General features: G+C 42.6%; 1 protein-coding gene across 5 annotated transcripts in view; it reads right to left on the bottom strand.

Moving 5' to 3' along the window:
• LOC126202966 (putative fatty acyl-CoA reductase CG5065) overlaps nucleotides 1-23,391 on the bottom strand; it is a 534,251-nt gene that overhangs the window by 77,533 nt on the left and 433,327 nt on the right. For 3 of the 5 annotated variants that reach the window (XM_049937103.1, XM_049937107.1, XM_049937104.1), the window contains one exon: nucleotides 9,846-9,983. The exons of the other annotated variants lie outside the window; for them this stretch is intronic. The gene's annotated coding sequence lies outside the window, so the exon portion shown is untranslated. The remainder of the gene's footprint in view (nucleotides 1-9,845; nucleotides 9,984-23,391) is intronic. 5 annotated transcript variants of the gene reach the window in all.

Here is a 23,391-nt window from a genome sequence, read left to right as displayed (position 1 = left end):
ATCCCACTTTTAAGCGCAGTGCTTTGAAACATATTGGTAAGCGTGCTGTCGCATGCCTACCGGTATCTTAAGAAAGCTCGGGATTGAACTGACGTATTATGATGATGTGACGATGTTTTGAATTATGGGGCGCTCAACTCCGCGGTTATCAGCCCTCGTCCAAATTCCAAACCTTTTCTCAGTCCAATCTTTGCCACGTGCATGAATGATGAAATGATGATGACAACACAAACACCCAGTCATCTCGAGGCAGGTGAAAAAAATCCCTGATCCCGTCGGGAATCGAACCCAGGACCCCATGCTCGGGGAGCGAGAACGCGACCGCGAGCTGCGGACCTTACGTATTATGGACAGGCAATGTCTTACTGAGAAAATGGCTCCGGGTAGCAATTATGCACTGGTGTAATTTTCCAATACTTCTATATGTCTGGAATATATCATTATGCATTCGACAGAGGATATTTTCCCACCAAACAAGCCTCTAGGAGACTGTAAGGTTATTACATTTGCTATCAGGCGTCGCATGGTGGCTTTTATTCCCTCAAACACCGCAACTGTACGTGATCGTTTGGCTTCGTCCAAAGGTGCTGTCATAGAGAAATCATTTTCTATACACTATTTCCAAAACACACACACACACACACACACACACACACACACACAGATTATATGTAGTGTGTGTGTGTGGGGGGGGGGGGGGGGCGTGGCGGCGTTGATGCGGCAGAACAACATAAAGCACATGCAGTTTGTAACAACCCAGAAATGTCTTTCCGTGAGATATCATTAGATTTAAGCGCATTCAGTTGTCTGGCCACCAACATACTGATTTCGTTCCGATTTCTTATTAAAAACTGCTAGTAGAGAGTTAATATAGCTGAATGCTATGATTCAACGCTTCTTTCTTGTCAAAACAGCGCAGAGTACTGTGAGCAGAAACAGCTTGAAATAATTCGAGTTGATCTGCAGATAATTTTAAGTATATAACTTTCGACTATGTGATAAAATTGCCGAAAAAGTCGTATACACCAAATATTCTGCTAACAAAATATAATGTTGACTTTTTAGATCTCTTATCTCCGAATGCCAAACAATTAAAATATGATTGATATAAATTCCATCGGTGCCAGGCTGCCAACTTAAGGAAACACATTTCAAGTGTGTAACAAACCGCCACCTCTCCTACCTTCTCCAACCAAATACTGAGGATGAAAATTTCTTTAACCATCAGGATTCAAATAGTTTCCCTCGCAACCGGGCACCACGGCGCGTTAACGGCTACTCACTTTCTTACATAAGCGTATCTTCAAGATATTACAATGAAAAGATATTACAATGAAAAGATGTACCTTTTACATCGAAGTCCTTAGAACACCAGAAACCTCTCCGCGTTTAATGTGTTCAGGCATTACTTCCAGCTGATAACAGAAAAAGGGTTAAGTATTGAGAATGGTCGCATAAAAAGATGGTGGATATCGAACTTGGCCAGACATTGTAATTTGTAAGTGATGAACCTTGGTTTCACGTTTTCGGTCATACAAATAGACTAATCATTATTGGTCCTCTGAAAACTCTCATCTTCACAATAACTAAAAAAATAAAAAAAAACAAAAAAACGGAGTTATTTGCACGATTTCTGGTAGTATAATTACCGATCCGATGCTCTTTGAAACCACTGTCACAACAGACGTTCATCTTCTAATGTACAAGAACTACTACTCTCAATTATGAAAGGCAGTATTGCTTTTTAAAGCACTGTGGAGCTTCAAGCCACACGTCTCGTCAAGAGCTTTTAGATATTCATGAAGCCTTCACTATAAGGAAATGTTTATGACCGCCTCGTTCGCCGGACTTGTCTGCTTGTGATTCTTGTCTATGGTGATATTTGAAAGGGAGAAGTACACAAAAATAACAAAAAAACTGTAGGCCAACTGAAGGAAAATATACGCCTGAGTAGTGAAACAATCTGTCGTAATACAGAGTACAATGAGTTTGAATGTAATTTATGAGCTCATTTTCAACACACATCTGACCTAACACATCTAGACAGTCCTATGTATGAAATGCGGAACTGAATACTAGCACAAGCCGGCAGTTGTAGCCGAGCGGTTCTAGGCGCTTCAGTCTGGAACGGCGCTGCTGCTACGGTCGTAGGTTCGAATCCTGCCTCGGGCATGGATGAGTGTGCTGTCCTTAGGTTAGCTAGTTTTAAGTAGTTCTAAGTCTAGGGGACTGATGACCTCAGATGTTAAGTCCCATAATGCTTAGAGCCATTTGAACTGACTACTAGACGTCACTAGGGACGGACCCTGCGGTATACAAGAAGGCAGGAAGCATTGTGTTGTCAGTGCAGAACCAGTAACAGCAGAATTGCAGGAGAGCTCAGTGACTTCAAACGTGGACTAGTCATCTGACGTCACTTGAGCAAAAACATCATCAGTGACATTTCACTCCAAAATCTGTCCCGATCGGCTGTTGGATGTGATTGTGAAATGAAAACTGGAAGGAACAACCGCCGGCCGGCGTAGCCGTGCGGTTCTAGGCGCTTCAGTCTGGAACCGCGTGACCGCTACGGTCGCAGGTTCGAATCCTGCCTCGGGCATGGATGTGTGTGATGTCCTTAGGTTAGTTTGGTTTAACTAGTTCCAAGTTCTAGGGGACTGATGACCATAGATGTTAAGTCCCATAGTGCTCAGAGCCAAGGAACAACCACAGCTAAAACAAGACCAGGCAGACCTCATGTACAGACAGAAAGGAACTGTTGAGTATTAGGGAGGGTGGTTGTAAAGAATCGCATCAAATCAGCGAAAGGATTCACACTTGAGTTCCAAAGAGCTATCAGCAGTCCAGTTAGCACAATGACTGCGCATAGCCAATTAAAAAGAATTGGCTACGATGGTTGAGCAGCTCCTCATAAGCCACACATTTCTCTAGTCAAAGCTAAGCGACGCTTGAGGTGCTGTAAAGAGCTACGCCACTGGACAGTGGATGAGAGGAAAAATTTGGAAATTTGTGGTACGGTTGTATGGGACCGAACTACTGAGGTCATCGGTCCCTAGTCTTGCACACTAATTAATCTAACAAACTAACTTACGCTAAGGACAACACACACACACACACACACACACACACACACACACACACACACACGCCCGAGGGAGAACTCTAACTTCCAACGGGAACAGCCGCGCAAACCGTGACAAGGCGCCTAAGACCGCGCGGCGATGAGTGGAAAAGAGCGATGTGACGTGATGAAGCACGTGGTAACCTTTGGCAAAGGGATAGAAGGGTTTGGGTTGGTGAATGCTTGTTGGACGTTACCCGCCATCACGTATGGTGCCAACAGTGAAGTACGGAGCTGGTGGTGGTTAAACGGTATGGAGGTTTTTTTCGTGGTTACAGTGTGGTTCCCACATTGCGCTTAAGAAAAAAAAACCGCTAAATGCGGAAGGATATGGACACATTTTAAGACATTGTGTACCGCGTACAGTAGAGGAACAGTTTGGGGGCGTGTATTGTTTGTATCAGCATGAGAATGCACCCTATTGTGAAGCAGCATCGGTGAGGTAGTGGTTTTTAGACAATAGCACTTCCCCCCAGTCCCGTACTGAACCCAATGGAACACATTAGAGGTGAGTTAAAACGTCGACTGCGCTCCACACCCCATTACCTTATGCGGTTTCGGGTCCTGAGAAGACATTGAGACACCTCACTGAAAGTATCCCCAGCAGAATTCAGGTTTCCATGAAGGCTAAGGGAGGTCAGACCCTATATTAATGTCCACTAATTTCTTGCCGAACACTTTTGATCAGATGGTGTATGCTGAAAAACACCACCTTTTGACAGTAATCCTCGGCGCTGCTTCTGTATTGCGCGGGGCAATTTCTTAATGGTCTCGCAGTAACCACGTGCACTGATTGTTTGGCCTCGTGGTAAGAAATCAATCAGCAAAATGATTGCCCTTTTTCGTCCAAAAAACGGTGCACATGACTTTTCGAGGTGTCAAGATTTGCTTAGGCTTAAATTCGTTGGGGATGAAATGTGCCTCCATTCCATTGATTGCCGTTTTGTTTCAGGGGTGTATTACGATATCCAAGTTTCATCCCCCGTGACTATCCGAGAAAGAAAACCATCGCCTTCTTCATTGTAGGGTGTCAAAAACTGAAGTGCACTGCCCATCCGTTGTTTTTTTGTGTTGTTCAGTAACAATTTCGACTACCCAACGCGAGCAAAGTTTCCGAAATTTCAGTAACAATTTCATGAATTAGTGATCGTGAGATTTGCGGAACTTCCACAGCAAGGGCACCAAGTGTAAACTAATGGTTGTGCTTAATCTTTTCTTCAATTGTGTGAACCAGTTCATGAGTAACCACAGACTGGCGTCCACTTCGTTCTCCATCGTGCACTTGATCACGTCCTTCATTGAACAGTCTGACCCATCTTCTAACCACTGAATCACTCATAGCATTTTGTCTGTAAACCTCGCAGATTTGCCGATGAATTTCCTTTGGTTTAACTTTCTTTGCATTTAGAAAACGAATCACAGATCTGATTTCACACGCGTCATTTTCAATTACGGCTGACATAAAGAAGCACTACAAAGCACATGTCGTCAGCAGCGATCTGAAAATGGCGTACATGTCTTCTCCTTGAGTGCCCCGCATGCTCAGAACTGCGATCGTAGAGCTGCCGCGGATAGAGAGAGAAACGGAACTTACTTTGTGGACTACCCTCATATCTAGTGCATACATATTCTTTGTATTTACATCCAATGTTTGTATTCTGTGAATAAGTGTGAAACCAAGTGCAACTAAATACTGTGTATATTTGTGTGTACACCACATACTAAAAGGTATCAGATAGATTACATAATGGTAAGACAGAGATTTAGGAACCAGGTTTTAAATTGTAAGACATTTCCAGGGGCAGATGTGGACTCTGACCACAATCTATTGGTTATGAACTGTAGATTAAAACTGAAGAAACTGCAAAAAGGTGGGAATTTAAGGAGATGGGACCTGGATAAACTGAAAGAACCAGAGGTTGTACAGGGTTTCAGGAAGAGCATTAGGGAACAATTGACAGGAATGGGGGAAAGAAATACGGTAGAAGAAGAATGGGTAGCTTTGAGGGATGAAATAGTGAAGGCAGCAGAGGATCAAATAGGTAAAAAGACGAGGGCTAGTAGAAACCCCTTGGGTAACAGAAGAGATGCTGAATTTAATTGATGAAAGTAGAAAATATAAAAATGCAGTAAATGAAGCAGGCAAAAAGGAATACAAACGTCTCAAAAATGATATCGACAGGAAGTGCAAAATGGCTAAGCAGGGATGGCTAGAGGACAAATGTAAGGATGTAGAGGCTTATCTCACTAGGGGTAAGATAGATACTGCCTACAGGAAAATTAAAGAGACCTTTGGCGAAAGGAGAACCACTTGCATGAATAAAGAGCTTTGATGGCAACCCAGTTCTAGGCAAAGAGGGGAAACCAGAAAGGTGGAAGGAGTATGTAGAGGGCATATACAAGGGCGATGTACTTGAGGACAATATTATGGAAATGGAAGAGGATGTAGATGAAGATGAAATGGGAAATATGATATTGCGTGAAGAGTTTGACTGAGCACTGAAAGACCTGAGTCGAAACAAGGCCCCCGGAGTAGCCAACATTCCATTAGAACCACTGATGGCCTTGGGAGAGCCAGTCATGACAAAACTCTACCATCTGGTGAGCAAGATGTATGAGACAAGCGAAATACCCTCATACTTCAAGAAGAATATAATAATCTCAATCCCAAAGAAAGCATTGAATAAGTCACAGCTGCAAAATACTAGCGCGAATTCTTTACAGACGAATGGAAAAACTGATAGAAGCCGACCTCGGGGAAGATCAGTTTGGATTCCGTAGAAATGTTGGAACACGTGAGGCAATACTGACCCTAAGACTTATCTTAGAAGAAAGATTAAGGAAAGGCAAACCTACGTTTCTAGCATTTGTAGACCTAGAAAAGCTTTTGACAATGTTGACTGGAATACTCTCTTTCAAATTCTAAAGGTGACAGGGGTAAAATACAGGGAGGGAATGGCTATTTACAATTTGTACCGAAACAGATGGCAGTTATAAGAGTCGAGGGGCATGAAAGGGAAGCAGCGGTTGGAAGGGAGTGAGACAGGGTTGTATCCTCTCCCCGATGTTATTCAATCTGTATATTGAGCAAGCAATAAAGGAAACAAAAGAAAAATTCGGAGTAAGCATTAAAATCCATGGAGAAGAAATAAAATCTTTGAGGTTCGCCGATGACGTTGTAATTCTGTCAGAGACAGCAAAGGACTTGGAAGAGCAGTTGAACGGAATGGACAGTGTCTTGAAAGGAGGGTATAAGATGAACATCAACAAAAGCAAAACAAGAATAATGGAATGTAGTCGAATTAAGTCGGGTGATGCTGAGGGAATTAGCTTAGGAAATGAGACACTTAAAGTAGTAAAGGAGTTTTGCTATTTGGGGAGCAAAATAACTGATGATGGTCGAAGTAGAGAGGATATAAAATGTAGACTGGCAATGGCAAGGAAAGCATTTCTGAAGAAGAGAAATTTGTTAACATCGATTATTGATTTAAGTGTCAGGAAGTCGTTTCTCAAAGTATTTGTATGGAGTGTAGCCATGTATGGAAGTGAAACGTGGACGATAAATAGCTTAGACAAGAAGAGAATAGAAGCTTTCGAAATGTGGTGCTACAGAATAATGCTGAAGATTAGATGGGTTGATCACATAACTAATGAGGAGGTATTGAATAGAATTGGGGAGAAGAGGAGATTGTGGCACAACTTGACTAGAAGAAGGGATCGGTTGGTAGGACATGTTTTGAGACATCGAGGGATCACCAATTCAGTATTGGAGGGCAGCGTGGAGGGTAAAAATCGTAGAGGGAGACCAAGAGATGAATATACTAAACAGATTCAGAAGGATGTAGGTTGCAGTATGTACTGGGAGATGAAGAAGCTTGCACAGGATAGAGTAGCATGGAGAGATGCATCAAACCAGTCTCAGGACTGAAGACCACAACAACAACACCACATAATGCCAATTATGGGAACAGATTTAGTATGGATACCACGATGCAGTGCCCTGTAAATAAGGTAAGAACGTTTCTGTTACATAAAAGTTTCGTTACCGATTACTAAATTTCCGTCATTTTCGCAAGCCCCATCACCACAGCGTCTAGCTCCACAATATAATGTTCCTGTAACGCCACCACCTGATGATAATCTTGCAGTAGCTCGAAAACTAGTTTATGGTGCAATAAATCGTATCTAAAATCCAAAAAAGCTACTGGTTACATATTTATAGCTAGTTAAATCGCCGATTTAAATCACAGTTGCAGTTCGTCATCCATAACGGCTATTCTGTTATGAAATGTCGATGTGTCTATCTGTTGCCTGTTAATGACTGTGATGAGTGTATGTATAAAGCAGAGTTGCGTTATGGGTGAACGAAAGGGAGAGGGCGAAGCCTGATATCGGTATATAATTATAGCCTCCGCCTCTCGAATAGCACGAAGAGGGCGGGGGTCACTGAGCTTACGTTCCCGTCCGACAGAGTGATTAACATGCCACATGCCTTTACTCCATGAAAAGCTGGGAGAGATTTTGAATTTTATCCTTGGCTTTGGTGCCTAGTCTGGCTGAGCTTGACTCCACCAGTTCTCCTCCCAAGGCTGAAGGTTTCTTCCACTGAGAAGATTCGAATCTCCGTATCGTGCAACGTCGAACAGTGAGCGTTAGTGACGTCGGCCTTTTACTTTTATAGAGTTTCATCTTCGGATAAGGCTTTACACCAGGGATGGACACCCTCTGGTGACCCGCCGGCGTAATTCACGTACTTAAGCTCGCAGGCCAGCCCTTCACGCAAATCGGCAGTAGCGCTCCTAGCGCATTAAGTCAGAACTATGATATAAATTGCACACCTTTCCCGACACGTTATGGCAACAAATTATGCCTCAAAACACGCGCTTTTGAGAGTACTTTCATTTTATGTTCACTACGTGTTCAGATGTTTACATTTATTTACGCGTCGTGAACAATGTTTACTTACTACGAAGCACAGCAGCTGTCCAAAAAAAAAAAAAAAAAAATACCATTGCAAAATTCTGTAACGCCGTTAGTGAAGAAACAATGTTCGCGACACGTAAATAAATGTAAACATGAGAATGTGAGATGCTACGCATACTAAAACGTCGATATGGAAAACTGAAGGCCTATAAAAGTAACTAATTATAGCTGTTTCGCTATAAATTACATTAAATTCCAACACTTGCAATGTTCTAATACGCTGTTCTCTCTCCTTCCGGGAGCCGGATTAAAATCAGTCGTGGGCCACCGGTTGGACACGCGTGCCTGACACGAAATAAGGAGATGCCAGACCCCGTAAACCACCGGCTTCGAAGAGCTTCGGCATATTAGGACGCAGCCACACAGAAGTAAATCCTATGCAAGAATTATGGTCACTAAGATTGTGTTTTCCAAATCGGTCGAGATCGGCGGCCGTGGTGGTGGACCAGTTTCGAATTTAATTTAAAATAATGCATAAATTCTGCGACAGCTTTCATAGCTCAAACGTACACGCACGGACTAGCATCCGAACGTGATCTTTCAGCGCATTGCTATCGCCTCATTTAGATAAGGCTTCCCTCTTGTGTATCTGCAATGGATCGAAATCTCCGGAAGTATTGGGTTACGGGCCACATATTTATAACAACTTTTTCGTATTTCCGAGCGTTCTAAACACGCCGTCTTGTCCGAAGTGGAGCCTGCATCAAGACCTTTAGCAAGGATTTCATTGAAAAGCTGAAGCTTGCTGACCTTCCACAGGGGTTATTTTCGAGCGGCCCTCGACTAGTATTCCCAGGTTTGTCGAAACTATTTCAAATGGCTCTGAGCACTATGGGACTTAACATCTGAGGTCATCAGTCCCCTAGAACTTGGAACTGCTAAAACCTAACTAACCCAAGGGCATCACACACATCCATGCCCGAGGCAGGATTCGAACCTGCGACCGTGGCGGTCGCGCGGTTCCAGACTGAAGCGCCTAGAGCCGCTCGGCCACACCGTCGGCGTTGTCGAAACTGCTTAAGATGTTAAGCTCTTATATACTGAAGGCGGTAATTCTGTCCACTTTTCTGATGTATGATGAACAGTTGCTGCCAGGTTCAAGTGGCCTCCCGGCCAATGACGCCAAAAGCTCATTTCCATTTTTCTCTAGGCTGACATGTCACAAAAATGACGCTTATATTTTGAGCAGGCCAGTCCAGTAAATCAGTCAGATTTTTCCTAATCAAGATCTACTGCACTTTGCTTTAAATAGGCGATCAAATATCAAACAGTTACAATTGAGACAGAAGTAGGTCATTGAAACAAGATCATCTGAGCTGCAATGTACGCCATCTACAATAGGTTTGCATAGTCATTTATAGAATGCCTTACAATTCAGTGGTAATCATTCCTTAGCTCTAAACGGGAGTTAGCGGTTTTAAATGCTTCCCAAGTGTCAGCTTCAAATGGCGTCGTAAATGGTCGACTGAGGATCCCTGTTACTCTTACGAAATATTTCTGGCAGAGTTACCGAACTTGTGGAACCCTAAAGCCATCTCCCTCAGTTCTCTCCGTTGGCAGATTCTGGCAGAAAACACGCAGTGAAGTTGACGCGTTGTGCCTGTACTCACAGACTCTCCCACGCACAGTCTGCACCGCTCGCGCTTTCGTCGTGACGCCAGTGCCTGGACGTTTTGAGCTACAGCGCACCTAATTACGGGCCCTTCTTCCTGCCTGTCACGTTGGCGAGTAGCGCGCATACCTGTTGCGTTGCTCGGGGTGTAGTCGCGTCGTCGCAGTTGTGGCATTAGCTGCGCGTTCGTCGCAGCTGTTCCGGGCTCGCTGCCTCCTGCTATATACCACTTCCGAGCGGCTGTTTGTACTTCATGATTCCCCCAACCTGCAACAAGACAATATGCGCTATGTCAAGTTACTGGTTACTCTAGCTATAAAATACCCCAGAGGGCACATACTAAGCCACAGTGCGAGCATTTAGTAAGACGTTCCATAGATAACGTGAGCCACGCTTTCGGTACATTTCAAGCCTAAGGATATGGCGGTTTGTGTTGTTTTTGGGGAAGGAGACCAGACAGCGAGGTCATCGGTCTCATCGGATTAGGGAAGGACGGGGAAGGAAGTCGGCCGCGCCCTTTGAAAGGAACCATCCCGGCATTCGCCTGGAGCGATTTCGGGAAATCACGGAAAACCTAAATCAGGAAGGCCGGACGCGGGATTGAACCGTCGTCCTCCCCTAAGGATATGCGTAGTAGTGAGACTCGGGCGAGGTCTGTATAAAGCATATTATTACAATATTTTCAATATTTCTAGCAGGACAAATCACACTATCTTTCAGCTCGTGTTTGGGTGCTGCCATACAGCCATCCATCCGTCACAATAGGCCCTTCCATATTTTTAGACCTGTCTATAAATACACTGCAGCCAAGACGTCACCCTAACCTAAACTAAACTGAAATCCGTGCGAACAGGTCTCGAAAGGGCCAACGGTACTGATTGACTTCCGTGTCATCCTCAACCGATAAGTGTCACTTGATGCGGATATGGAGGAGCACATGTGGGCAGCACACAGCTTTCCCGGCCGTTGTCAGATTTCGTGATCCGAGCTGCTACTCCTCAATCAAGTAGCTCCTCAACCGGCCCCACAGGGGCTGAGTGCACCCCGCTTTCCAACAGCGTTCGGCAGACCCGGACGGTCACCCATCCAAGTGCTAGCTAGCCAAGCCCGACAGCGTTTAACTTCGGGTGATCTGACAGGAATCGGTGTCCCACTGCGGCATGGCCGTTGGCTAAGGCCTCACCCTCCTCCTATCAATTGTGACATAGATGATTATCGCTTAGTATCAAGAGGCGTCAGGTGTCACATTGTAAGAAAGAGAGAGAGAGAGAGAGAGAGAGAGGTATCTACTGCCCCCGCCCCCCATCTCTCTCTCTCTCTCTCTCTCTCTCTCTCTCTCTCTCTGACCGACCTCTCAATGAAAATACTATTGTTTCTGTATACAAACTTGATAGGTAACACGTCTCTATGCTCGCTGTGTGTGGGTTTGTCGACCATCTTAATCTTGGTGTCATCTCGTCTGGGTCCTAGAAACAATAGGAAGATTTTCGCTTCACAGCGGATGCGTGTCGAAATTTGGAAAATTTTCAATTACACGAAGCCTTGCTAAATATGAAAGTCACATTTAACGACAATATAAGATTTCTGAACAGACGGCCCGTGTTTGAAGCTTTAAATTCTAAACTGACGTCAAACACTTTTAATCCGCAAAGTCAAACAAAAATCTATTCAGAACATAATATGTACGTGGACTGCAGAATAATTAATTACATGCTTTTCACTAGTATAGTTACAACGGAAGGTGAACATTTTTTATTAATAATACTACAAAATTATCAAGCGTTCGCCATTCATCAAAATTTCGTAGAACACAAAGAAATGGGAAAAATAGTTGTTGCAATTCTTGTCATCGTAGACGGTTTAACAAGAGTTCTAAGTCAAAGTTTAGTGAAATAGAAGAAAGATATCTCGTTAGGGTTACTAAATCAGCCCAGCGACCAAAATACCGTCCATTTTCGGTTATTTTTACACGATACTGACTTCCTACACCGGATCGGATAGCCAGGCTTGTCAGCACGCCGCCGACGGCATTCATACAGGGGCGCGGCCTCTGATCGAATTTGCCAGGTGGATTAACGGCGACAGCTGGCGAATCCGGCAGCCAGGACGTGGTTTTTAGAACGTTTCCCCACATCTGTTTAGATGAACACCGGGCTGGTACCCACGCCTCGCTTCAGATACACGATACACTAACATTTAGAAAACTTTCAAATGTATCATACTACTAGCGGACACCTGGGAGTAGGGAGAGGAGAGGGAAAGGGAGTAAAAGGGTGGCGAAAGGAAAGGCGCACACTAACATTAACGATGCCAAATCTGGTAATAAACATGCCGACTCGATGTAGAAAGAACAAGAGAAAATACTGATTTCCCATTCCTTCCTGAACCTATGAGTGCATGTTTACGTTCGCCGTCCCGTCTTCGTCATGTCATCAGGGGACTGAACAGAAAATCAGACGGGGTCGGATAAGGTAATCGACTGTAGTTTTGTTGAAGAAACCATGGTAGCATCCAACAAACGATTTGGCAAAGCCTAAATGAGGATATTATGTTATTAATGTTACATTACATCTGTCTGTATAGAACAGAATAAAACCAATTGCTTCATGCCATACATATTTTGTCTTTATTCTTTGAACGGCACCATGAGTGCACTGGAGTATGAACTTCCAAGGTTCAGCTGGAAAGTGCGGTGAATGGTCTCCGAAACTAAAGGAAACCAAAGTTACACATAAAATACCTTTACTGGTCTTCAATGTAATCAGCATTAGCTACAATACACTTGTGACATCCGTTGTGAAGCTGTTGGAAACGGTCAGCAAACGCTTCTGGTGGAATCGCTCTAAGCACCGTGGTCACGCGCGGTCAATGCACGTGAACAATAGTGCTCACACTGTCTAATCTTCGATCCCTTTGCTCTCATTCTAATGTCACCTGCCGAGATTCCGCAAGCATTCGCTGCATTCGTTCGTTGTTGCTGAGGTTGTGCGTGTTGCCTCGAACGTGGCTCATCCTCGACATTGTCCTTCCCATACTAAGGCGTTCAAACCACCCAAACATACATTTTGCTCACTGCTTCAACATCGTACTCTTGCACTAACATTCGATGAGTCTCCGCCATCGTTTTCCCTAAATTCAAGTGAAACAGGTTAACGCATTGCTCCATTTTGTGCTCTGTTTCGCAATGACACGAGCTCGATGGCTGCTTGAGGATATCTTTGCGAATGAAAGCAGAAGAGTTGAAGATAAGCAAAGACCGTGTAAGCAGCCTTATTCACGAACATTAGCAGACGTTGCGGATATCCAACAACGCGTGACCGAGGTGCTTCGAACGATTCCACAAGAAGTGTTTGCTGACAGGCCACTAGAGGTATTTACATTTCAATTCTTGTTTCCATTATTTGGGTGTGATCATTCACCGAACTTTGCAGACGCTCGTTATAGTTATGTGTATACTATTTTGTTTTACGTACTAGGAGAGTAGATTGACAAGTCCATTTAATTTTCATGAACGAATGGAACATTTTTGCTGTACCTTCATGGTTGGTAAGCTTGTTAATTCCAAGGATCATATAATGAATTTCAACAATGTTGACAGCTATCTACACTGGTCAGTGTGTCGACTGTGTTTAAAAATGAAGAAAACAGAGTTCCGTGCCGTTATTAAACATTTTCATTTGAAGGGTAGCACTGCCGTACAAATCGAAAAAGAATTGGATGAAGTTCATGCGGACTATGCACCCTCATTAAAGACCATTTATTTTCGATTAATGAATTTAAACGTGGTCGGACAAGACGAAGGGCGCTCAAGGCGTCCAACTGAGGTCACCACTAAGGAAACCATTGACAAAATCCATGGTAAGGTACAGCAAGACCGCCGAATAAAAATGCGTGAGTTTGCTGAGGCTGTAGACAAGATCAACTGAGTGCGTGCTTAATATCCCTCACGCAGTACCGGCTATGAAGAAGCAGTGATCGAGGTTGGTGCCGCGATTGCTAAGTCGACCAAAAGCGCATCCTCCATAACATTTCAACACAATCTCTAGCGATGTTTAATCGCAATCCGCAAGACGTCTTGCGTCGAATTGTCACTGTTGATGAAACCTGGAGCCATAATTACACGCCAGAGTAAAAACGGCAGTCAAATCAATGCACAAAGGCAAGTGAAAGTGCACCGAAGAAAGCAATGATCATTTTGTCAGCAGCTAAGGTGATGGCACTGTTTTTTGGGATTCCCACGAAATAATCGTCATAGATTACTTGAAAAAAGACAGAACCGTAACTCGACTCTATTATGCTTCATTGCTGGATCGTTTGAAACTTGCGTTGGCTGAAAGAAAGACCAAGGTTGGCACGCAAAAAATTGCTCTTTCACCAGGATAATGCACCATCCCACACATCAGCGATAACAATGGCGAAAGTGCATGAATTGGGCTCTCATCCGCCTTATTCATCAGACGTAGCGCCAAGAGACTTCTTCCCGTTCCCTCACTTGAAACTTTGGCTTGCTGGGAAGAAATTTTCACCAAATGAGGATGTGATAGTTCCACTCTACGAGTATTTTGCAGTTTGACAGAACCTATTTTTCTGATGAGATGAAAAAGGTGGAGGATCGCTGAACCAAGTGTGTATCCATCAAAGGAAACTGTCGAAAAGTAAGGTGAGTTATATACGAAACACTTTTTCTTGCTTTTTTACCACACTAACTAAACCACCTTCGTAGATACTGTATTACAGCGCTCCTCGATCAACTGCATTATGCAGGCAGTATTGTTGGACAGCGTTGTCTTAGCATATTGTGTTCGTGAAACATTTTATATTGGGTAACTACAAATCTGTACGTTGAATTAGAGCGTACAGTAATTGTCCTCCGACAAGGCAACCAATGTGAGCTGATTTCAAGGAAACTACAGTACCTATCTCGCGGTTTTAAAAGCAAAATCGACGGTAAGAGCATATAGCTAAGAGATCCGTTCACAGGCACAGCAGAGGACAGCTGGTGAATGAACCGCAGCGGCTGGCCTCCGCGCCGCCCTTGGTGAGCTTATGTAATCGGTTCTTTGGCGCCACGCGCTGAGTCTCTTGCACTATCTCCAGTCTGGCAGTGGTGTCTCTGTGCTGACGTGTGTGAATGAAACATAACACGTAGGCGCTGTTCGAAGTCAAAGTCGTTAAGTTCCTTCTTGTAGATGGGGGGGGGGGGGGGGGCTCGGGTCAAAAAGAAGGAGAATGTCAAGGAGTTACGAATTTACACCAGCTTATCAACTGTGCACATTCGCCAATGGTTCTCAGTCGATTCAGCTGTTGAATGGATATGAGACTACCAATACAAAGGTTCGTGTTTCAGCCTCAGTTCCAGTACACTGTCAGGTAGCGTGGGTTGAAACTCTTTCATTGCTTTGTGCGTGGAAGATACATAGCGTCGCATGACATGCTGAGTGAGGCAGGTCGGAGGAGAGAAAGTAACATCACTTCTGATTAAATCATTTACTTTCTTGGTCCAGCAAGTTTATAGTCTGCTTTCTAGAACTACGATAGATGTCATTACGGACTACTATTAATGTAAAGAAAGTAGTGCAACTTTATACAATTATGCCGCGATTCATAGTCTGATTATTTGTCCCATGTGTAAACTGGATAAAACACACACCTATATAAGAACTTTTTATCATATATTTCAACCTCAGGTCACTCATATGGTACCATTACTGGTTTCGACATATTACCAAATTATCATCAGATCTGTTAAAAAAAAATATAAACCAAACTAATTCTTATACCCAAATGTACACACTTGAGTGCGTTACAAAATAACTCGCCAAATCTGCATTAAAGAACGTACAGTTATTTATAGAGATTAGTCTGATTTGTAATTTAGTTTCCTAGTCTTTTACTATCTCCCTTTTTCTTTTTTTTACGGAGATATTCCCATGATGACATGGTAATAAATCCAACGCAATAGTGATATCGTTTGATTCACCTGAAGCTGAAATATATATAATACAACTTTACATGACGATCACTGAGTTTTCCTCATGCAGTACGGATGTAGCCTGTGTACGTAAGAACTTTTGGAGAAACAACAAAACCTAATATGTTCCAAACCTCTGCACATAAAAACGGGATTTTCCGTTGCTCATTCCCCGGGGTGCTGTTGGTGATAAAAACGCAGGGTCAAGTGTATCGGACGGCCCTTAGTCTAGGGACCATTTGCATATCCAACAGAAGGCTCACCTCAGTGTCACTGTCCTACAGTACTAGGTCTTCTTCCTGTTTAGCCAAATGGAGTAAATCGGCTCCTTTTTGCATTTGATATAAACGGAGAGCTTGACGGGACTTACGGAGGCACTACTAGTTCATGGGCGGTTCCTCGGAAAACCCTTAAAAAAGGTTTATTTAAATATATTTTGGCCATCACCAGCGGACCAAAACCCAACCGACGATTCAGAGACGGCTATGCACAGCAAATCATTGAATTTTTAACCATGTATTTCTAAGGTCCCGATTTCGGAGAACCTTGAAAATATTCGAGTTATCTTTAACCAGATACAGAGGTTCAAAGTCACCGTACTTTTGACGTGAAATTATGCAAGAAAAATTGAATGACTAAAATGTGGGACACCAGCTGCCTCATTCTGCCTTCCTCAGCACCTCCAAAAAGTTTCGTAGAAGTATTATCACGTGAACCTATTCGCGCTTCTTTGTGCTGAGAGAGAAGGAGACAGAGGTAGTGGCAAAGAGATGGAAAAGTAATAAATACTGGAAGATGGCAGACAGTGGTTGTGTTATAGAAAGAGCGAAGACGAGCATGGCAGAGTGAGAGACAGAAAGGGACACAGCGACAGTAGAACATAGCTGACAGTGACAGAACAGTGCTAAGAAAAGAGTGAAGGAGACAGCGGCCCGGTGAGGGGCGAGGAGGCAAACACAAGGAGAAAGTGGTGGAGGGTGAAAGCCAATTATAATGAGAGACAGAGTATATTACGATGACTACGAATGAGAGAGAGAGAGAGAGAGAGAGAGAGAGAGAGAGAGAGAGAGAGAGGATACAGCAGCAGTAGGAAGGAAGGAATAAGATGCTAGCATTAAGGGGGAGCAAGAGGGAGACAACGACAGTGAGAGGAGACTGTAATAATAGGGCAGAACGAAGGGTACTATGACTATTACACAGGAGACAATGGCAGAGAGACTCAAAGAGAGTGACAGTGAATTGAGCTGACTGAGTGCGTGAGAAAGGGCAACTGGGAGTGGTTGGGTATGAGCGACTTAACAGCGTAAGTTACAGTTAGGGAAGCTTGTGGAAGTGAGGGGAGATTTGCATGTTAGAACGAGTGCGAATATGTTCGCTCGTCAAAATTTTTTAGAGGTGCTGAGGAAGGTAGAATGAGCATGCTGGTACCCAACTTTCCAGTGAGTCTTCTACATAAGCAACAACATAATCTCTTTTCTTTTTGTTCCCATAGGAGCATTTTTCCGCTGATTACTAAATACTCCATAAAAATGAAAACGAAAGAAAACGTATAAGAGGTTTACTAACGCAGAACAAACAACGGCAGTATTCGTGGCAGAGCTACGAATTGATAATTTCTTGTCGGTCTAGCTACGCAACAGCTACGTGATACACATAATGTAGTTCCCTAATTTATTAATAACGTCTCTTCTGGTTTTTAGCCGAGATAACGATTCCTGTTTCTCACACTATTTCGAGACTCATGTGGCGCTTTCTCGAGAGCTGAGACACTAGCGTGGTTTTATGTCTGCTCAACTGCCTGCTTACAAGCATCGAACACCAACGCTCAACAGACTACGTAAAACTGTACGCAAAAATTGACTGTCAATTCTGCTGGGAATTACACACATTGACCAACATGGATACCAATACAGCGTTCGTTATGAGGTCAATGTAACGTCAATACGTACACTTTACTTTTTCATGATCTCCATTATCGTAAAGGACAACTTCCTGTATTGGTCCGTAGCTGAAAGAGCATTCTTTTTGGAAACCGCAGTTTCACAGCCGCATCTCTCTCTATTATTTCATATTTCGCTACAGATTAGTGCTCCGACTTCGAAACTAACAGGGAAGAAAGAAATAGTAATAAAAAATTTTACTGTGCGACTTATTTCCGGAAATATGCTTCATATATTTATTGTAGGTTGATAGCGCATCTCCTTTTGCAACGTACGTACAGAATAAGGAAAACAGGCGCCTTTTCTAACGTTCACAAGTATATAAAGGCAATGCACCGTCGGACAGGTATCATGTGATTTAGGTCCCGTTTGCCACAATATCTAATCGGTGCAGATAGTTACGAAGTCACAGAATTATGAGCTTATTCTGCTAGAACCATGCCTAAGGAAATCCTGTGCCTGTTGATAAGTGCTGTCCTCTTACCTGAACAGCAATCTTGATCGTGACTCATTGTATCTAAAGCCCGTTAATCTAAGATTATTAAATACTGAAAACGATAAGGAAACATTTCTGCCTAAGTCTTCGTAATTTTACGAGTAGTTCTATCTGTTTCGCATGGAGATACATACGTAAGCATGTTTTTCCCAGACGTCTTCTGAGCCCATTTCCCGTCGCAATCTACGGAGATGTAGCGTAAAGTAAGAAGTTCAAACAAAATAATGCTGCTTTCTTTAAAAACTTAAAGAAGTTACACACTACCAATTTAAATATATACAAATGTTTCTCTTATTAATTTATATTCCAGGAACAACAAAAAAATTCGCTCTAAACAGTTGCTCCGAATACCATCTTTACCAAAGGAAAACGTGTGAACTATCACATACCCTCAATTTTTTGTATAATGATTCTAAGCGTGCTATCGACAGTTATGATTCTTTACCTGCCTGTCTTAAAAAGTAAGATTACGTAATATCAATCACATAGACCAGGTTAACTTGTTGGTTGACAAATGTGAGCAAGTTTTCCTTAGCTGCCCTTCTGCCTTTCGATTAAAGTGCGACTATACAGAAGTGGGTTTGTAGTGTTGCTCGGTATGAAAATCAAGGCTGCGCGCACTCCTGTGTGTGTGTGTGTGTGTGTGTGTGTGTGTGTGTGTGTGTGTGTGTGTGTGAGAGAGAGAGAGAGAGAGAGAGAGAGAGAGAGAGAGAGACTAAAAAAAAACAAGAATTAATCTAGTGCCGTTAAGCAAAGCGGAAGAAAAAACATATCTATTACATAGTCAGTGCCCGCGACCGCTAAGTGCTGCACGCAACACCCACTCCAAATGTGCCGCTGAAGAGCTTATCGAGACTTTATCGTCAAATGGAAACTAGCACTTTTCTTCAAATCCTAGAAGTCTGTCACATTCGCTGCAGCTGTACTGCTTCATGCAATTATGTGAAGAAACGATAGTGTTTTTTCGAGGAACAGGCTTGCTTTCTGACAGTTGCTTCGATGCAAACTTCTATTTTTGTTGTACCCAAGCTGCTCCTTCGTATGCGAACCTCATAGTTTGATATGCGTAGACACTAAGGAAATGTCAACGGCACTCCCACTAGGTAAATATAAAAAGCTTTTTTTAATTTCTCATATGTGAGTGATATGGCGAACCACTAACTGTTAACAGACAGACTGCATTCGGATTTGCCCCTCATTGCTGCGTTCCCGTCTTCATATAGCAAAATATCACTGAGACGTCTTGTGGCAGTTATAAGATTGAGGCTAACTTTTTCACTTTGTACCTGCCCGTGCAGCTAATAACTTAGGTGACACGGAGGCGTGCCACACTTCGGTCGATTTGTTGGCCCAGGTTAACAGCTACTGGCCTAGTACAGGAATAAACGCGATTCGTGAACACTATCGTCTTTATCTCAGTTGGACGTGATGGTATGGCATCAAGAAATGTCCAATCTAGCGTGAACGAGTTAGCAAACTTGCGTGAAAAACGAAAATAGCGGCGGGGTGGGGAGTAAGTGGAAATTCGTAATTATTAAATACCACCACCTGAATATTCAGGTCACCCGCGCAGCAAAACTTCAGCACGACATTTTAATTTATTACTTCTTTACTAAAGACTCTATATGCAACACATTTTGCAGATAGTGTCCGGTTATTATACCACTGAATATACCTACAAAATTGTATCATTGTATGACACACAGTTCAGGAGATACGTCACAAAAGAAAAAAAAATGCATGAAAAACTAGCTTTTGCTTAAAACGGAGACCACCCCAAATTACATATTGCAAATAAGTGCCAAGAACACTGCAAGGCAAAGGTCTTGGCGTATGACACCGTAATGTTGCTTGATTTCAGACCACGACCCATTATTCAGACTTTACCTTAACACTTTTCTTTCGAGAGTACAGTGTGACATTGTAGAGATTACTTAAGCGTCGCGAATGCGGAGTACTGGCACAAACCTAAATTTCTCTATTCATTTACTGATCATTCGACACCTCTAATTCGTGTTGTTCCGATATTTTTTTTCTTTCTCAATCACTGTAGCGCAGACGTCAGTGATACGCTCAACAAGTGAAGAAGTAATCACATTAGGACACGCCCATTTCGGCAAACATTCGTTATCTTACGCCGCACGGGAGATTAGAAAGTTGCAGAGACTACATTTCGGCGAAATTCTATCATAAAAGATGTGAGACGACACTTTTCACACGTGTTGTATGGCAGCTTCTCAGTGCATTTTTCAGTTAGTGGAACTAGCGACATAGTTCTATTGACCAGATTATTACGTTCGCGAAGGGCTAAAAACTAAAGTTAACTGCATCTAGTGAGTGCTAGAGGTGACCAGGGATGGACCAAAGCGTTACTGAAATTTGCAATTTGTGAAGCTCCTTCTCTTGCATAAATCATTCAATTTTTCTAATGTTGTAATCTTTTTTTGTCAGTGCACGTACATCACATCCACCAATTTCCGTCCCTTTCGGATAATTCCTTCGTAATACGTCTTTTTGTTTATCTTAGAGTGTTATAAAAATAACTTACTTGAATGTGAGGCAGACCGAGCCGAGACGTTTAGCCAGCTGTATCATATTCATAATTCTTTAGCCCGATATTTAACGGTTCTTTAGCAAAATGGCTTCCTTTCATTATACCTCGAAGACAAATGTACAGTTAGCACTAAAATCAATCTGATTTCAGATCTCGCGACGTATAAAATCATGTACGTCTTACTTGTTCAATAATTTTTTGACTGGAGAAAAATTCACCATCGACTTTGAGGCTTGAAATAACTTGCTTTGATGGAATGCAAACGTAACTAGAAAATTCAGGTAAGTACGCTGACGCAAGCAAAATATTAGTGACGCAGCATGCTCCTCGAATTGTATAGGTTTTTTTGTCTATTGTTAACAGTAAAATGACACACACCGATTTTTTAAATCTATTTTTATTCTTCCCTTCTCTCCTGAGAATTGAAAATTTCATTACGTGCTGTTAGTATGTCTTATATGTAACTAAAATATCTTCCAAATATTATATTTTAATATTTGATTAGTTCTAATACTACAAATCACGAGTGGCAGTATATCTCCAGGAATATCATAATGAAGGCGTTAAGACTGCAACTCTGTCTTTTGGACATTGGAAATCATTATAAAATACACACACACACACACACACACACACACACACACACACACACACACACACACATCAGAAATGGAATATACGAATCCTCATAGCGGTAGAAAATTTTAGTTAATGAACATTTGGCTGCCCGGCGAGTAGGAGCTGTGTGGTACAACTATTGATCAACGAACTACATACGAATGTATTTGGTTATATTGTGTGCCTCTCCACAGCATCTAACATGAACATTAACTTTTAACGGTGATCCGTGTCTTTGGTGAAGACTTCAAATTCGGATGTTTCCTTATGTTACCAACACGGCAATCACTGAACTCTCCACGAACCCATTGCAACCATGAAGAATTCAACAATGAAGAGGTACATTTATACACATAAAATTCTCACTTTACGAAGAAGAGGAGCCAGAGACCTGAACCATCCTTGTGAATACTTTATAAAATGTCAACTGGCTATCTACTGGATATTTGGATGAAAGTAATTAGAATTCGTTCGTTATTCACCAGTAAGTTTCAAGGATGAAGTTCTACGAAGAATAAAATGGGTTTCGTAAGGTTGAAACTAATTCTTTGCATGTACAGTCGTCGAAATTACGACATGAACGTGATCAAACAGATTGCTCATTTCCAAGAAGCAAAAAATTCTCTACGTGCGTTTACATATTCGCGTCGGACGAAAATTTCACAAACGGGTACGGAGCAGAAACTCTGTCACGAAACAGAGCCACTGATAGGACGAGAAGCAGTGCACCTGCGTTATCTGGCATGCGATAACAACAGAGGTAACGCCAGTTACATCACTGCGGCACAGATTATTTATCTGCACAACGTGTCTCCGGCGCCGGGGACGCACGCTTTTACAGCCAGCTAGCGGCTGAATCCTCCCATCCGCGGCACTTTGTTTATGGCCAGCACAGGAGTAGTGATATTTCAGAATATAGCTTTCTAATTGCACTTAACTTAGTGAAGAACACATACTTTCTGTCCATCATTATTTCGGGTAGACCGTGAAAATACTGCACTAATAAATTTGAGTATCTCTGTCGACGACAACGAATACGTATAATGATGATTAACGATGAAGAAAAAAACATGTCCAGTTGTTTAAAAAAGATTGATATTAAATAACCAAGATTTTTGGTTTCAGGACTAGAACATAACGACTATAAGAAACTTGATTTTTGTTCGTAGTATAACCAAGTAATTTAGGCTCTCCGGGATATTTTGTCCTCCTCCTCTAGACTGTTGCTAGTACTTACGTAGGTCTGAAGTCAACTTTGAGCCAGTCTCCAAGGGTAGTAAGCTATTGCAGTGGGTACTTGTTGCCGCGAATTAAGACTTCTGAAGTGTACTTGACTCGTTATCTTTGACCTTCGCTGTATTTACACTGCGTTCGTATGACATAACGTTTGCACCTGGTAACCATTTATTTTTCAGTTTGCTTCTTTCCTTTCTGCTGAGATGTCCTCAGCTACAAATGTTAGTTTTATAGTGCGTATTTCTTAATTGATTCCTTAATAGTCCAAGCTTAATGCATATTCGACCACTGAAGAATTTTCTTAATTCGGTTACCTGTATCGTCTCACATTTAGCAAAAAAAGCCCCGTAATTCTGACGCAATTTTTCTCGCTTGAGACCGAACCAGCGACCCCCCCCCCCCCAATTCTTTAAACAATCTAACTTACAGTATGAAACAGCTTCAAACGTCTGATTACAAATGAACTGATGTGTTAAATATTGGACGTTAAACATGAAACGAGAGAAAATTTGGAAAGGTTTCAAATTACGTTGAAACTTTGTTGGATTCGCTAATTGCTCTCATTATGAAATTCTGGATGAATTAGTCTGAGTAATTTGCGCTCTGTTTCAAGAAAAACTAATTTTTCAAACATCTCAATGTTTATGACGTCATCCCCCTGAACTGTGTGTCGTACAACGATATAATTATGCAGGTACAGTCAGTGGTATAAGTGGATACTGTCTGCACAATGTGTTGCGGGTAGAGTCAACAGTTAGGAAGTAACACATTAAAACGACGTGCTGAAGTGTTACTGCGCGGGTGAGCAACCGGTGGCCCACGAGCTGATCCAGCCCGTGTTTGGTTTCAATCCGGCTCGC

The sequence above is a fragment of the Schistocerca nitens genome, chromosome 9 (genome assembly GCF_023898315.1).
Source record: "Schistocerca nitens isolate TAMUIC-IGC-003100 chromosome 9, iqSchNite1.1, whole genome shotgun sequence".
Classification (NCBI taxonomy): Eukaryota; Metazoa; Arthropoda; class Insecta; order Orthoptera; family Acrididae; genus Schistocerca; species Schistocerca nitens.
The sequence above is the reverse complement of the archived record's forward strand: the minus strand, read 5'-3'. Positions and strand labels throughout refer to the sequence as shown.